This window comes from Pelmatolapia mariae, linkage group LG17, assembly GCF_036321145.2.
Source record: "Pelmatolapia mariae isolate MD_Pm_ZW linkage group LG17, Pm_UMD_F_2, whole genome shotgun sequence".
Lineage (NCBI taxonomy): Eukaryota > Metazoa > Chordata > Actinopteri > Cichliformes > Cichlidae > Pelmatolapia > Pelmatolapia mariae.
Genome location: NC_086242.1, coordinates 36,853,385 through 36,868,135, shown reverse-complemented (window position 1 = coordinate 36,868,135; position 14,751 = coordinate 36,853,385). Strand labels below are relative to the sequence as shown.

Below are 14,751 nucleotides of genomic sequence, written 5' to 3'. Positions count from 1 at the left end.
TTAAACATCTTAAGTTTTGTTTTTTGTTTTTTAGCTTTCTAACATCCATTTCAGCAAAACTACCTGTTAGGTTTATCTTAGATCTCAGGTTTAAATATCTACATTCCTTTAAATAAATTTTCTGTTGTTTACAGAAAAAAAATAAAAACCCACAGATTCCATTAAAGTCTCTGATCATTTCATACAGAAAGTTTGTTTTAAGAACATGACAAGACAATTACTCATGAGCACCCAACATTCACCATTTATTGTGCCATCTTAGTCATCTGAGAAACAGAAAAATCAGTGACGTAGCTCATCAGGCTCACAATCCATCAAAACTCAAAGGCTGCTCCCTGTGAAACAATAAATTTGAACTTGGTCTTGAGCCCAGTTTGGGTGAAGATTAAATTCTGACCAATACTCTAGGAGCAGTAGTGATTCTTGTGAAGTAACAACATAAAGTCTGCATTACTGTAATGTATCAACGGGACACTTGCTATTTTAGAAAAGTTATTCTTTACATTTGCAAAATTTTTAAACTTCATTGTGCTCAGTCACACCTGTTAGCATAAAACGTGAAATATTAAAATAGTACAAAACCTTTGATAAGTGACAGTAAAGATCAGTTTATAACAACTAAGACATCAAACTCGTGTATTTGTCTTCGTTTACAATTGCAACAAATTCCACAGAACCAATATCTCTGAAAATGAGTGCATGCTTCTGAAACATTTGATAATATGAATATTTCAGAAACATTAGTTTGAGTCTGCTCAATTGCAAAACAAAGGAAAAACTACTGACTTGCATGAGATAAGCATCTGCAGAGTCCACCATTATATTGTTGTTCACATAAGTTTCTTAAACCATGAACAAATGAGTAATTGTCTAATCTGGAATGTAAAGTGTAGTCATTTAGTGACATACAAAAGTGAGAATGAGAACTTGCAAGAATAAAAAAACAAACAGTAAAATAAAAACTGTCCTTCACACTAAGGCAATTGTATGCTGTGAGCATACAATTACAGTTCTGCATGGCTTTCTGCAAGAGTCTGTTTCTTAGACCATGCACTAGTGAGATGCACTGCCTTCCACCAATGTTCATTAGGATGTTCTGAATGACTTCAAAGATGTCCTTAAGTTCCTTTGGATAGTCTATGTTGAGGGCAAAAAGAAGGCCCATCAGCATGGAAATGGCACTTGAGACATCCCTCAGATTAGACAGGATTACTGCCGCCTCAAGGACAACCAACACATCGATGAGGTCTTCTTCTTTCACCATCACAATGCCAACTTTCATCCTCTTAGAAAACGTGTCTTCAATACCTGTCGGCTATAAAAGGGTTCAAAGACAAAAAAAAAAAAAAAAAACAATTACACAATTACAATTACACAATATCCCTTGTGCTTAAGAATTCATGTCTTTCCAAAGAAGAGCCATACTGATGCTTTGGATGATGGTGATTGGCTTTGGGTAACACTTATTAGTTGTTAAAGTTTTTTCAGAATGAGATATGCACCCCCATGTTACAAATACATTTCTTGCTTTAAACAAAGACCATGTTCATAAATAACTGAGCATGTCTTCAATTGCAGAATTCAAACCAAATTTTCAATTTAAATTGTAAATGGCCTGTATTTGTATAGCGCTTTACTAGTCCCCTAAGGACTCCAAAGCGCTTTACACATTCAGTCATTCACACACATGGGTGGATGACTGAATCGTGACTCAAGAGTTGACAGTTCGTCTTATAATCGGAAGGTTGCCGGTTCGAGCCCTGGCTCCGACAGTTTCAGTCGTTGTGTCCTTGGGCAAGACACTTCACCTGTTGCCTACTGGTGGTGGTCAGAGGTACCAGTGTCCGGCAGCCTCGCCTCTGTCAGTGCGTCCCAGGGCGGCTGTGGCTACAATGTAGCTGCCATCACCAGTGTGTGAATTTAAATCTACTTATGCTAAATATTGATCAGATTATGGCTCCATAGACAATGCTTCTTTAATCAGTTTATTGATTAAAGTTTATTTTTTCCCCCTATATTAACAGCATGAAAAAAGAGCATATAGACATGGCTGAACAGGTTGCATAATTGGCACTGAATATCAACATCCACCTTTACCCAGCTGCCCAATGACTCTGGGCCAGTAACCTTTAATTGCTTACCCAGTCTACACAGTCTCTTTTCCAGGGTCCAGGACATTTCACCAAAGTATTGCCCCCCACAGCTGTAGCAGCCACTGCAGCCCCTTAAATATCCTAATATCTCTGCCATTACAATATACAATGTGAGAAATCAAACGTAAAGCTGAAGTGAACAGTACAGCAGTGAAATGTCAAAGACCCTGGTGAAGACATGAATAAACACAAGACACTAATAATATCAATGCTAGCTTGCCAGTTAGTTTCTCTGAAACCCAGACCAAATCCAGTGTCAAAGATCTTGTAATAATACATTTGGTGAGGAAAAAGTACACATGTTATCATGTGGCATCTATTGTTTCTTAGATGCCACATGTTTAATTTAAAATCCACTGTGGTGCTGTCATTATTAAATTTACTAAAAGAAACAATGCTAACCTTCACAGTCTTGAAAGTGTGTGAGGGATCTTCCTTTAGAAAATGAGGTCCTCTGTCCTCTTCCTTTGTGTAGGGCTCTGGTCAAAGAAGTCAAAAAGAAAACAAAAACACTTTTTAAACAGTGTTTATGAAGCATGTAGACAGCTTCAAATTCACAGCTTTTTGATACATAATTCCATCAATATATGATTATCATTGGAGATTTTGAATCAGGCTTATCAGGACATTCAAGTAGAATATGATATCCAACCTACCACCAATATACACAGATTCTGTAAAAGTTACCACACTAAATGTCCGGTTGTGAAATATGATGACAGACTTTACTTATCAGCTTTCTTTCAATGAGTTCATCAGTTGAACTGGATAACCTAAAACTTAAACAAAGGATTAGATTTCGCAGTTGAACACTTACATCATCATCGAAGCATTTTATGAGCCTAGTTAGCCCTCCTATGCCACTCTTGATTTTGTACAGCTCCACGAACCTCTCCATAATGGTCAAGCACAGCAAAAAGGAACCCTTTCAGGTCAACAGATGTAAGACGGGCAAATTCTGCTTCAACCTGAGCAACAGAAGAAGAGGGGTGGAGAGTACAGGCAGAATAAAAAAAAGATTCTTTGAGACCCAAATTTAAGCAAACGATCATCTGAGGCCCATTAGAGAAAACACAAACACACAAAAGCAAACAAACAAAAAGATGCACTTTACCTGCCGTTCAGCAAACAAGAAAGTTCAGAGAACAATAAGCTCTGTCTTGAAATCTTTTAAAGTAGAATGATTGTGAAAATAACTTATTTGATGTAAAACTTTAGTAAATGTGCGTTTAAAAGAACACTGAGTAAAAGGACAAGTAACAGTTTCCTTATTCCTCAGATGTTTACCTTGATGAGCAATACTGTTTTAGTCCAACTGCCTCATTAAAGTTACACAACAGGCTTTTTACATTAAAGCCAGCAAGTCCATTACATACTCAATTTTTAGATCTGAAATACTGTGCAGATTCTGTGTATATGTAGTGGACAGCAATTTACCCAAAAGAGCGCAAAGTTTGCAAGTCCACCTCATTTAAATGACAAAGACAGATGTGATCATCTAGACCTGTGAAAATAAATTAATGACAAACCTTCAGTTATGGATGTTATTACAACCACAAGAACCTAAACAGTCTGCTCCATTGCTTTTGTTAATGAATCATTTGTTGGTAGCACGTCTGAATATTTAGTTTATGCCACCTGCATGTGATCATCAATAGTGCCATATTACTTCTTAAGAAGTACCCTGACACTACAATCTTTATATCATTTGTTCTACAGAGCTATTAAGTTACAATATAATCTGTGGTGTTTCCAGTATGACAAAATGCACAAATTGTAACTTACCATTTGACTCCACTGACAAAAATAAATCCCCAGCATCAAGTTTGGCTTCACAGACCTAAAAAAAGTAAAATAAAAATATATGTTATAATTATATTGTTTTCGCCATTTATTCATGTTTGCAAATTTTCTGACATATAAACAATGTTAGTTTTGTTACAATACAGAGAATGCAGTTTAATTAAAAGGTAAATTATGCAAAAAAAAAAAAAAAAAAAAAACTTCTGCAGTATACCATGCCAAAAATCAGTGTCTCTATGCCAATTATTTTATCACTACAGCTCTTTTAGTATGGAAACTCACACAATCTAGTCATACTGATCACAAGAGTTCAAAAATAAGTTAAAATGGTGAGCTGTTGTTAAGCACTCTTGCAGCTTAGCATGCAGCAGTTAATAACAACTTAAGTGATTACATAGAGGTAAACAGATGACAACAAGCATCGGAGTCCTGCCAAAAAGTTCTTTTTGAACCCAGTCAGTTATTGGAAATATTGCCAAAATGAACTTCCACCAAAATACAACAGCCTGTGAACTTGAAAGAAATTTACAAGTACAGAGACAATATGAAATAAGCTTTACTAATTAGCTGAGTTAGCTTGCTAATATCGCAACAGTGGTTGAGTGCACAACCTTAAAGCTAGCGGCACAATACTTGTGATTTGGTCAGCGCTACATTAAACCCATAAAAAAGGCCATATGTCAGTTTATTAGGTCAAGTTTGGTCATGACACACAAGCTGGACCTTGTCGGCTAAAGTTACATAGCTAAAGCAAACATTTCGGTAAAAGAGAAAAACACACATCATGCCATAAATTCAAAACATGTTCCAACTTTTGTAGCTCTCTTTCCTTATAGTTATAACCAATGTTACTCACCTTGAAAGCATATTCCAAAGAAGACGATTAGAAAACGTCCAAGTAAAGTGAGCATGTCCTTAACCGCCAATTCCCCATGATGCACCTCGGTAGCAGTCACGTGAGGCAGTTTTGAATCCTGCTGTGCTCAACTTACCCACATTGTCAAGTTCACATAAGTTGCTGATTTAGCTGGACATGAGTTTTCAAGTTAGCTTTTTTTGGTGTAATTGGGACGTTTTTAACTTGTAATTCTATGTTATAACAACAACTTCAGTCATCTATCGTCAAACTGATATAGAATAATATGTTGAAATAACAAACATCTAGAATTACATTTTACAGTGTGTGTGCAGGTCAAAGGTGAGCTGCTCTTAGATCACTTCATTTACAAATAACTTCTAATTCTAAGGTTGTCTGTACTGTTGGTTCAGATTCTCTCATAACCCTCCTGACTATAACATTCACAATATAACATTATGTATTTGAAATTTTGACAGAATGCATTTAATTGTCTGTATAAATACTTGTTTATGTTATTTATACCCATTTAGAGTTCTTCATCTGATGCAATCAGTGGAAAAAAATATGCAAACGAATGAAAGTCTTGTGGAAATAAATGCGTTGCAGGTTTCTTCCATTTGGTCCACATGTGACAAAAGTCACAGCTGCATTTCTGGACGTCATTCCAGAATAACAGGAAGTGTTCATTTGGATCAAGACGAGTGTGTGCTTATGATTAGTCATGTGTGGCTGATAAAAATCTTATTACGTGTGTAAACATGTAAGATCAGAATGATCAAATAAACAGGGACTCTGAATGAGGTTTGCTTTTTTTTCTCTTTTACTTGAGCAAACAAAAATAAAAAATGACTGGCATGAGTTGACTCTTATGTTACTACAAATTCACAGCATACGCTTCTATTTTGTTGTTTATTTTAAAGAAGGTTTGGATTCTTTAGTAGTGGGTTGTTGGTGGGTTTGATTCCTCTCCCCATTATTATTATTAACTCTTGATATGAAAATATCAAACATCCCCTGTTCTATCTTCTAATTTTCCTCTAACTAATTTTGATTAGTGTAATAATACCTGCTGGGTTTAGGAAAAAAATATTTTAATGCCTCTTTAGTTTCTAGACCTAAATTGTTATTATTATTGAGTGTAATGAATCTGAAATAAAGATCGGTGTAATCAGCCAGCATTGCTCAATAGCCATATTGGATTCCATTCAATTTTATTTATTTAGTGCCAAATCGACAACAACAATAGTTGCCTCAGGGCTCTTTACTGGATCCTGGATCTGAGCACATCTGAAGCCTCTCGAATGTCCAAGCAGGTGACTGAAGTATTGTCTCTGAGCTTTCACAGGTAACAGTATTGTGAATGGAAAATGTTTTGAACCTAGTTATATCTTTAAGGAGTGACTTATGGACAGGTGGGCTTTATTTCTTCAGGTGTTAAGCAGGTAAAAGGTCTGGAGGTGAATCCAAACATGGCATTTAGATTTAGAACCTGTTGCTGTAAACCATTAGCAAAGTATAAGGACTGTTGTGGGTGCTCAAATCCAAGACAAAATAGTCTGGTATATTCTGAGGGGCAAAAAAAGTCTACATAAGATAACAGTATAATAAAATAGTGGTAATTAAAGACCAGGTAAATTCCATCATAAATAAAGACCCCACTCACCACATCCATGTCAAGAACAGTCTCCAAGAAAAAGGTATGTCATTATCCAAGTCCGCCATAAACAATGACAGAAATAGCTTTCACTGTAAGACCCAGCATTGACACCTAGCTTCCAGTGTTGTTAGTGAAGGAGCTGGATGGAGCAAGGTTGATTTTACAGAAAACAAAGAGCCTAAAATATCCTTGGAATCAACCCAAGCATTTTTGAAGTTAACATTTTTTCTCACCATCCAAACAATTAGAGACCTTACTGAGCTGTTTCCATGATTCCCTCTCTTCCTCGAGTATGCTTATGCTCATCCCTTACTGACTTCAGATACAGAGAATAGCCACTGTCACCATTGTTTAAGAGCCACTGCAAACGTGTTAGTATGATAATGGAACAAGCTGTCCTTTTGTGTAATGATGCCCGAGGACACAGTGCCACATTCCGCATGTTATTCTCTCAATCATTTTTCTGACAAAATGTAGGTTCTGCAGGGCTCTTTGCTATCAATAAATGGACATGTGGACCTTAATGCAGGTTTATTACATAATGACAGAGGCCCTTAGGCCAGCTCCAGGCTGTTGTAAAGGGGCTCCCGCCACAACCCCCAGGCTGACAGCCGTTATTATACTGCAAGCATGTGGCAGCCTGGCTCTGGTTCACTTACACAAAGCTCAGTGCAAACAACTGGTTCATCCCTGAATGCTAAACACTGTGGTGTATGCTCGTGTTTGTCAAAGAAAAACACTTCTTGTCAGGGACAAGAAGAAGAGGTGCTGCATACCTTTGTTTACCTGTCTACAGTAAACAGTACATTTATTTTAAGGTTTTGTACATGTCTGTAATCGGCCTGTTTGAATATATCAAACTTGTTTTTTTTTTATGTAAGTCAGATATCTGTGTTTGTGGCCCCTAAAACCAATGCCTTATAAGTCTGATTTTTTTTCCTTTAAGACTGATGCAGCTTGGGGTAACAGCCTTTAGCCTTAAGCGATTCTGTGTCAAGAATCTCAGCCTCAGTTTGGGGAGGCTTATGGGGAGCTGTGTTGTTTCAGATGCAAGCAAAACCATCCTCTTTAAAAAACAAAAACAAAAAACAGATGTTATGAAAATAGGATTTTCACATAATGTCATCTCTCCAGCTTGAAAGATGCAGAGACCCTCTGCTTGAGAGATTATATCTCTTGGGTGGCTTGGGAGCAACTCCTGGTGTCCCCCCAGATGAGCTGGAAGAAGTGGCTCTGAAGAGGTGAGGAAAGTCTGGGCTTCTCTGCTTGGACTGCTGCCCCCAGACTGCTGACCTGAACCCAGATAAGCAGCAGAAAATATACAATGCATATATAGATATAAAATCTGTCAAATAATTTTCCAGTTTCCCATCTGACCCCCTCAGATTCAGCTGATTTTGTTATTCTATTTCACTTTATTTCATTTTGGGGTTTTTACAAAAGCTTTAATGAAATTGTGTAAAGTGTACCTTCATACTCTGAGAAAAATGGGTGGATCAAAGTTTTCAGGCTATTTGTTTGTATATTTGAGCCTAAATAAACAGAAAGAAATACTCTTAAGCTCTGTTTTAAAACCACAGTCAAATCAACTTTACACCCACTCCAGGTGTGAAAATCTAAAGCCAAGCCTTGATTTTGTTCTTCACAAGCCAATTGATTTTTTTAATAGCAAAAATGCACCACTTGAATGTGTAGATATACAGAGCACCAGAAAAAAGAATTGACATTGCCTGGTTCTTCCGGAGGTTTCTTCCTGTTAAAAGGGAGTTTTCCTTCCCGCTGTCACCAAAGTGCTTGCTCATAGGGGGTCATATGATTGTTGGGTTTTGTCTGTATGCATTATTGTAGGGTCTACCTTACAATATAAAGCACCTTGTTGTGATTTGGTCTTGTATAAATAAAATTGAATTGAATTGAAATTGAACATCATTGTTTAATTATTTTAGTCAGTGGTCATCTACAGTTGTCGGTCTGCTCTTCTTTAAACCAATCTGAGCTCTGGCTGAGGCTGCCAGCTCCTGGTTCTCCTTCATCTCCCTTATACATTCATGTGACAGTTTGACTCTGAGCTCAGGATCACAGGCTTCACAGCCCTTCACATGGTCAGAGACATGCTGGACATCATCAGTGACCTGCCAACAGCAAACTCTGATCAACCCTTATTAAAAATCAGCTACACCAGAATCAATTAAACGGTAAAATCACCCTACCTGCCACCATAACATATTTAATTGCTTAAAGCCTTTTTGGCAGCTTGTTTTACGAGATTAGCTTATTTATACCTTTTTTGCCTCTCTGGGACTCTCTGTGATCCCAACCTGGGCCTATTAAAAAACAAAAAAGAAACACAGGTTCCTGCAAGTTCTGCAAGCATGATGCAGTTTATCGTTGTTAGGCCTCTTTACATACATGTTTTTATCATTCCTTGTTGTACCCTTTATGTTCAAAACATATAAAGTCTTTAGCTGAAGGCATATAGAAGTCAGCTTTTCATGTAAACTACTCTGTAAGCTATACCACTTGGCAGCTAATTTACTCTGATTGAACATATGCAGTCAGTTTGGTTAACGAGAGAAAACAAAAGAAAAGGCTATTGATGAAATATAAAAATGACTATGTTCCATTGTTTTTGCACTAATTTCTGTTCTCACTCCCTCAAATTTCTTTTATTTTTCTTTTCACTGTGATTTATTTTTCTTCCAAAAAAACACTTTAATAATTGGTTGAATGATAAGGTGTAGGATCCTTTTTCTTGTCACTCCCAATACGCCATTTAACACTTAAAAATAATTACTTGGAAATATTGTTACATAACATAGACATGCACTGGCATGTTTTAGAGAATGAGCAACTCACGCAGTTTGCTTTTTAGTGAAATAGCTCTCTTTGACTTCTATATAGTTCTATTTAGTAGTTCAGTTAAGTGTTTTGTTTTTTGTTTTTTACCAAGAAAGCAACCTGAATCTTGAATTCAGGGGAAACTGAAAAGAATTTTTTGGGGTTCATTACTCATAGGGCAATTCTTGTTTTGTTTTGTTTTTTTCAGGTCAGCCTTTTCCTACAACAGGAAGCACTCTGGTCAGGGTTTTGTTGACATTTTTACAGCCCTTCATTAAGACTGTAGCCAGCTGCATCCAAACAGCTGATTAGCAAAGCAGCCCACTGACCTGCAGCCGCAAAATGAGCTAGTGACAAACCACAGATAAAAACTGCAAGGCTTCTCAAGGCAAGGCACTGACAAAAGAAGCGGCAGAAGCCAGAGGGGAAGCGGGCAGATGTAAATTGTTCCTCACCGGACGGAGCGGAGGCCTCTCGCCTTGTGTCAGACAGCCAGCAGCCAAAAGAGAATTGTAAACATTTAGGCTCCCAGATGGCTTTTCCATCTTTGTTTGTGTGTTGCTGAGGTACTGTTTGGGTGTGGAGGATAAGTATTTTTGAGTGTGTGTGTGTGTGTGTGTGTGTGTGTGTGTGTGTGTGTGTGTGTGTGTGTGTGTGTGTGTGTGTGTGTGTGTGTGTGTGATTTCTACAAAGGAAGTCCACATGGTCCATTTTAAAGCCACCTAGGAGTCAGCATTTGCTATTTTTTTTCCCAGTCTTAATAAATAACTGTGTGGATATTGAAACGTGTGGGCAGCTGGGTAAAACAAACTGTGCAGATGGTAATACAAACCAAAAAGCAAACACTGAATCTCAGCAAGTAGCAAGCGGTAGCAAATTCTTAAGTCCCACTCAGATGGGTTAGTGCTGCAAGGGGTGGTGAGGACATATTCACTATACTCAGACACATCTAAACACACAGACACATTTTTCCTTTGACAAGAGAACATGCAACAGAAGGAAGTGCAGAGAATAACAAAAATAGAAAATAGCATTTACAACACAGTAAACAAACACAGTAGTAACATAATGCTTTCAGTCATGTTTTGACTTTTGGTATTTGGCCCATTGTTTTCCACGGTTTTTGGGAGTAGCTGTAGTTCAGGAGGTAGAGCAGGTCATCTACTAATCAGTTGGTTTTTGGTTTAATCCCAGAGTGCTCCAGTCTGCATGTCTAAGTATCCTTGGGCAAGATACTGGAACTCAAGATGCTCCTGATGTGCTCACCAGTGTGAACGTTATATAGAAAAGGTGTTTTAATGGGTGTGAATGGGTAAACGAGGCATGGTGTATAAAGCACTTTGGGTAGGAAGTACAGTGGCCTTAAAAGGTTAAACACACCTCAACTTCAGAAAACACCAGAAAAACGCTGCAAAAGTAGACAAAATACAACAGATGGCGATTAAAACACAAAGAATTTTGTGGCGATTAAAGCACAAAAATTTGACCTTCCAGGGCCACCATACAAAAGGGCTATATAAGAACAAGTCCATTTACTGTTTACCATGAGTGCCACCAGCAGTCTTTAAAGAAGCAGTCAGTTTTTCCATGGAGTGTATTTGTTCTGCTAAATCCAGTCACTGAAATGTCTTTGGATGATCAGTCCTCATTATGTCCTTTTTACAATCTTTAGTCAAAACTATTGGACATATATACCCTTGCTATACATACTATCTATTAATATTGAAAAAAGAGTGGGTAAGGCAGGAACCCTGGCAAGCACCTCAGGCTGAATCTGTCCATCAGGTGACCTTTGATCGTTATTCCAGCAGTTGGGTTGTGCTATAAACACTGAATATCATAAATAGCCATGTGATGCAGGCAGGATAGGATCCAAACGCAGACTCACAAAGGCGAGAATTAACTCAGCTTTATTGCTGGACCAGAGATAACACAGACTAAAATTACTAAATACAGAGGGAGACACACAGCCATGAGGGATTGAGGAAGATGGTAACAATGGACAGATGGAAACAGAGGGCTTAAATACACCAGGAATGACGAGGGAACAGGAAACACATGGGGAACACAGCTGAGGCAAATTAGACACAACGAGACAGAAGAAGCGAAACTAAACACGTTGAACATGTAACGTAAGACTGTCAAAATAGAACAGGAAACACTAAGATGCAGACTAACTCACAACATAGCATAGGAACTGAGAGGAAAGAACACTCAGGAAAATGAGATGGATTCAGAAGATAACAGGAGGAGATAACAAGGGGGAGAGAGCGAGAGAGCAACGAACTGAGAGAGCACGAGAGAGTGAGAGGAGAGACATGACAGTTTGGGGAAACGTAGATAAACGTGATCAACAGAGGGGAACATGGGAACAGAACAAGACACAAGGACTCACACAAACACACATAAACACAGACACACAGAGAGGGATACAGAGGACAAAGACACACGCGGAGCCTAAATGTACAAGAAACTAACATAGAACAGACTCTGTAATAAACCATAATACAAAATGAAATCAACATACTAGAAACTCAAAATGCTGGGTCAAAATGACCCAGAACCATGACACTGAATGGCTCTGGCAAATTGGTTGTCGAATTCTAGGCACTGTAGAACATTCAAGAGAAAAGGCCAGCTGATCCGTTCAGTGTTTTATCTGCCGTCCAGGGCTGTGCTTAGGTGTTTTTTATTAGCCTGTTCTACAGGGTGGGCCATTTATATGGATACACCGTAATAAAATGGGAATGGTTGGTGATATTAAAGTCCTGTTTGTGGCACATTAGTATATGTGAGGGGGCAAACTCCTCAAGATGGGTGGTGACCATGGTGGCCATTTAGAAGTCGGCCATCTTGGATACAACTTTTGTTTTTTCAATAGGAAGAGGGCCATGTGACACATCAAACTTATTGGTAATGTCACAAGAAAAACAATGGTGTGCTTGGTTTCAACGTAACTTTATTCTTTCATGAGTTATTTACAAGTTTCTCTTTGTTCACAGCCATTGACATGTCGAAGAGGTTAACACGTGAGGAGCGGATCGAAATTGTATTGATATCTGGTGAACGCAGTAACCGGGTCATTGCAGCAGATTTCAATGCAAGACACCCTACGAGACCACCCATCTCCCATGCTACAGTTAGCAAACTGCTTGCTAAGTCACCACCCATCTTGAGGAGTTTGCCCCCTCACATATACTAATGTGCCACAAACAGGACTTTAATATCACCAACCATTCCCATTTTATTACGGTGTATCCATATAAATGGCCCACCCTGTATATTATGTAGACGAGACAAGCTTTTTTCTTCAGTTGTCCAAGCTTGAAAATTTGAACCTCATTTTCATGTTCTTATCTGACATGTGTGACACCCAGTACAGTCTTCTGCTGCTGTAAGCCATCTACTTCAAGGTTTGAAGTGCTGCACATTCAGAAACAACTCTTCGCAATACAGTGTCAGGAGCTATTCTCCTCTGATCTCTGGCATTAACAAGGAATTTTTCAGGGCAATTCAATTTGTCAATCCTCAGTTTGCATATTTATATGTAAATACTAAATAAAACATAGATAATTATTTCAGCCCTTTCAGACAAGAAGGCGTTTTTAAAAGAAAATCCTGAGACGAATATTAGAAAATCTCCTTTCCATCAGAAATCCAGCTCAGGTGATTCCTGCCAGTATCACAGCATCAATGACTTATTGACTTATTCCTTCTTCCTGCTCCACAGCCCAGCGAGAATGTTTTCTTTTTGGGATAGCAGCTATAACTACTGAATTATTAAACTTGTTTACTGTACTTATTAGAAAGAGTTTAAGAGGAGGAAAGTTAGGTAAGCTGCCTCTCAGGTACAGACAAAAGCTGTTGTGTAGATTTTTATGAGACTGAATATGAGAATCTATGAATTAATGAATCGTATGGTGAAGGTTGGATGTCAAGGCTGGAGGACAGGATGAAGTACCTAGTCCTATCTAAGACCACTTTTTACTCTGCTAAAATTTGCAATTTTTTATTGATTCATTCATTCATTATTTGACTTAAAACACAAAACTGGGTAAACATGACTGGTTGTCATTGCATCATAGCGCCATCTGAAAATTCACAAGAAACCAAATAGTTGCCTTAAGATTTTCTAACGATATCACTGTTCTTTGAAGAAACCTTCCAAGCATCCATGTCATGTTTAAATACATCTGAAATATATGTTTACAAAAATGAAATTGAATCCCTATCCATTCTCTCCACTTTGTTGTTAGACATCTTTAAGACTGTTTTTGTTTCATTTTCACTGTAATAATGTCTCTTTTTTCCTAAATTTGCCTTCCATCCACTTACTCAGTTAAGGTCACAGGAGTGCCTATCCCAGCTGTCATTAGGTGAGGAGCAAGTGACACCTTGGACAGGTTACCAATCTGTTGTAGGGCTAACACATAGAGACATGATACTCACATTCACACCTATGGCCACGCCTATTTAGAGTCAAGAATAAACCTAACCTCATGCATGTCTTTGCACTGTGGGAGGAAGCTAAAGTACTTAGAGAGAACTCATCCACCGGTGGGAAGAACATGCAAACTCGGATTCAAACTTGGGACCTTCTTACAGTGAGACAACAGTGCTAAGCATTTTCTTTTTCACTTTCTTTTGTTTTCTAGGAATTGTGTCTTGACTATTGTCATGGTAATGGTCATGGTTAAAAGTCTCCACAGTCCTCTCAGATTCCCAAGAGCCTGTTTTGGAGCTTTGTGCATAGCTTGCAGAAGCATATAACCTGGTGTTAGTGACACCAGATAACATAAACAGCTCAGCCGGATGCAGCATTAGCATGTCATTCTGAGGAAGAATGGACTTCACTATGCCATTTTAAGGAGGGATGAGAGGAGACATGTCACTGCTTAGGGCTAGGATAGGCCTGTTGTTCTCTTAATGCAGCATGAGCATGGAGGCAGCTGTGTGTCGCGATTCATTTCTGCTTTGCAGTTTTCTGTTTTGCCATAGCCAAACCAAAACCCTTCACCTCATGCCCCGTCTTAGCAAGAAGAGCTTTTTGGGTGGCGGTAGCTTTCCCAGCGAGGCTGCCTGTGCCTTTCGACTGCCAAACATTGTTGTTTGGCAAATTACTAAAACCTAACTTTAATATGATGCAACAAATTCTTTGGTCACACATAACTGCTTAAACCTACTGGCTGTGGCATGCACTAACCTTTTTTATACACTAGTTATTCTGAACCAAACGGTCTGGTCACAGATTAGTTCCATCTGTGTCGATAAATCCCACAATACGCAATAATTGATGCTTTTCTAGTTTTTCTTGTAATTTATAAGCAATACACGATAACAAAGGAAATCACTGCATACTTTGTGGCCTTGATAACACTGAGGATACCATCATACTCATAAATAAGGCCATAACACGTGAGCAAATTTCCTTTTTTTCTTTT

General features: G+C 38.3%; 1 protein-coding gene and 1 long non-coding RNA gene across 2 annotated transcripts in view; one reads left to right on the top strand and one right to left on the bottom strand.

The window, feature by feature from the left end:
* The window catches only part of nav3 (neuron navigator 3), a 422,744-nt gene that overhangs the window by 174,457 nt on the left and 233,536 nt on the right, over positions 1-14,751 (top strand). The window lies entirely within an intron of this gene.
* Positions 1,259-3,013, bottom strand: LOC134646559 (uncharacterized). Its single transcript, XR_010096761.2, has 3 exons — positions 2,971-3,013; positions 2,556-2,632; positions 1,259-1,315 (listed from the first exon to the last, which is right to left on the bottom strand). It is a non-coding gene; the product is annotated as an uncharacterized LOC134646559 (long non-coding RNA).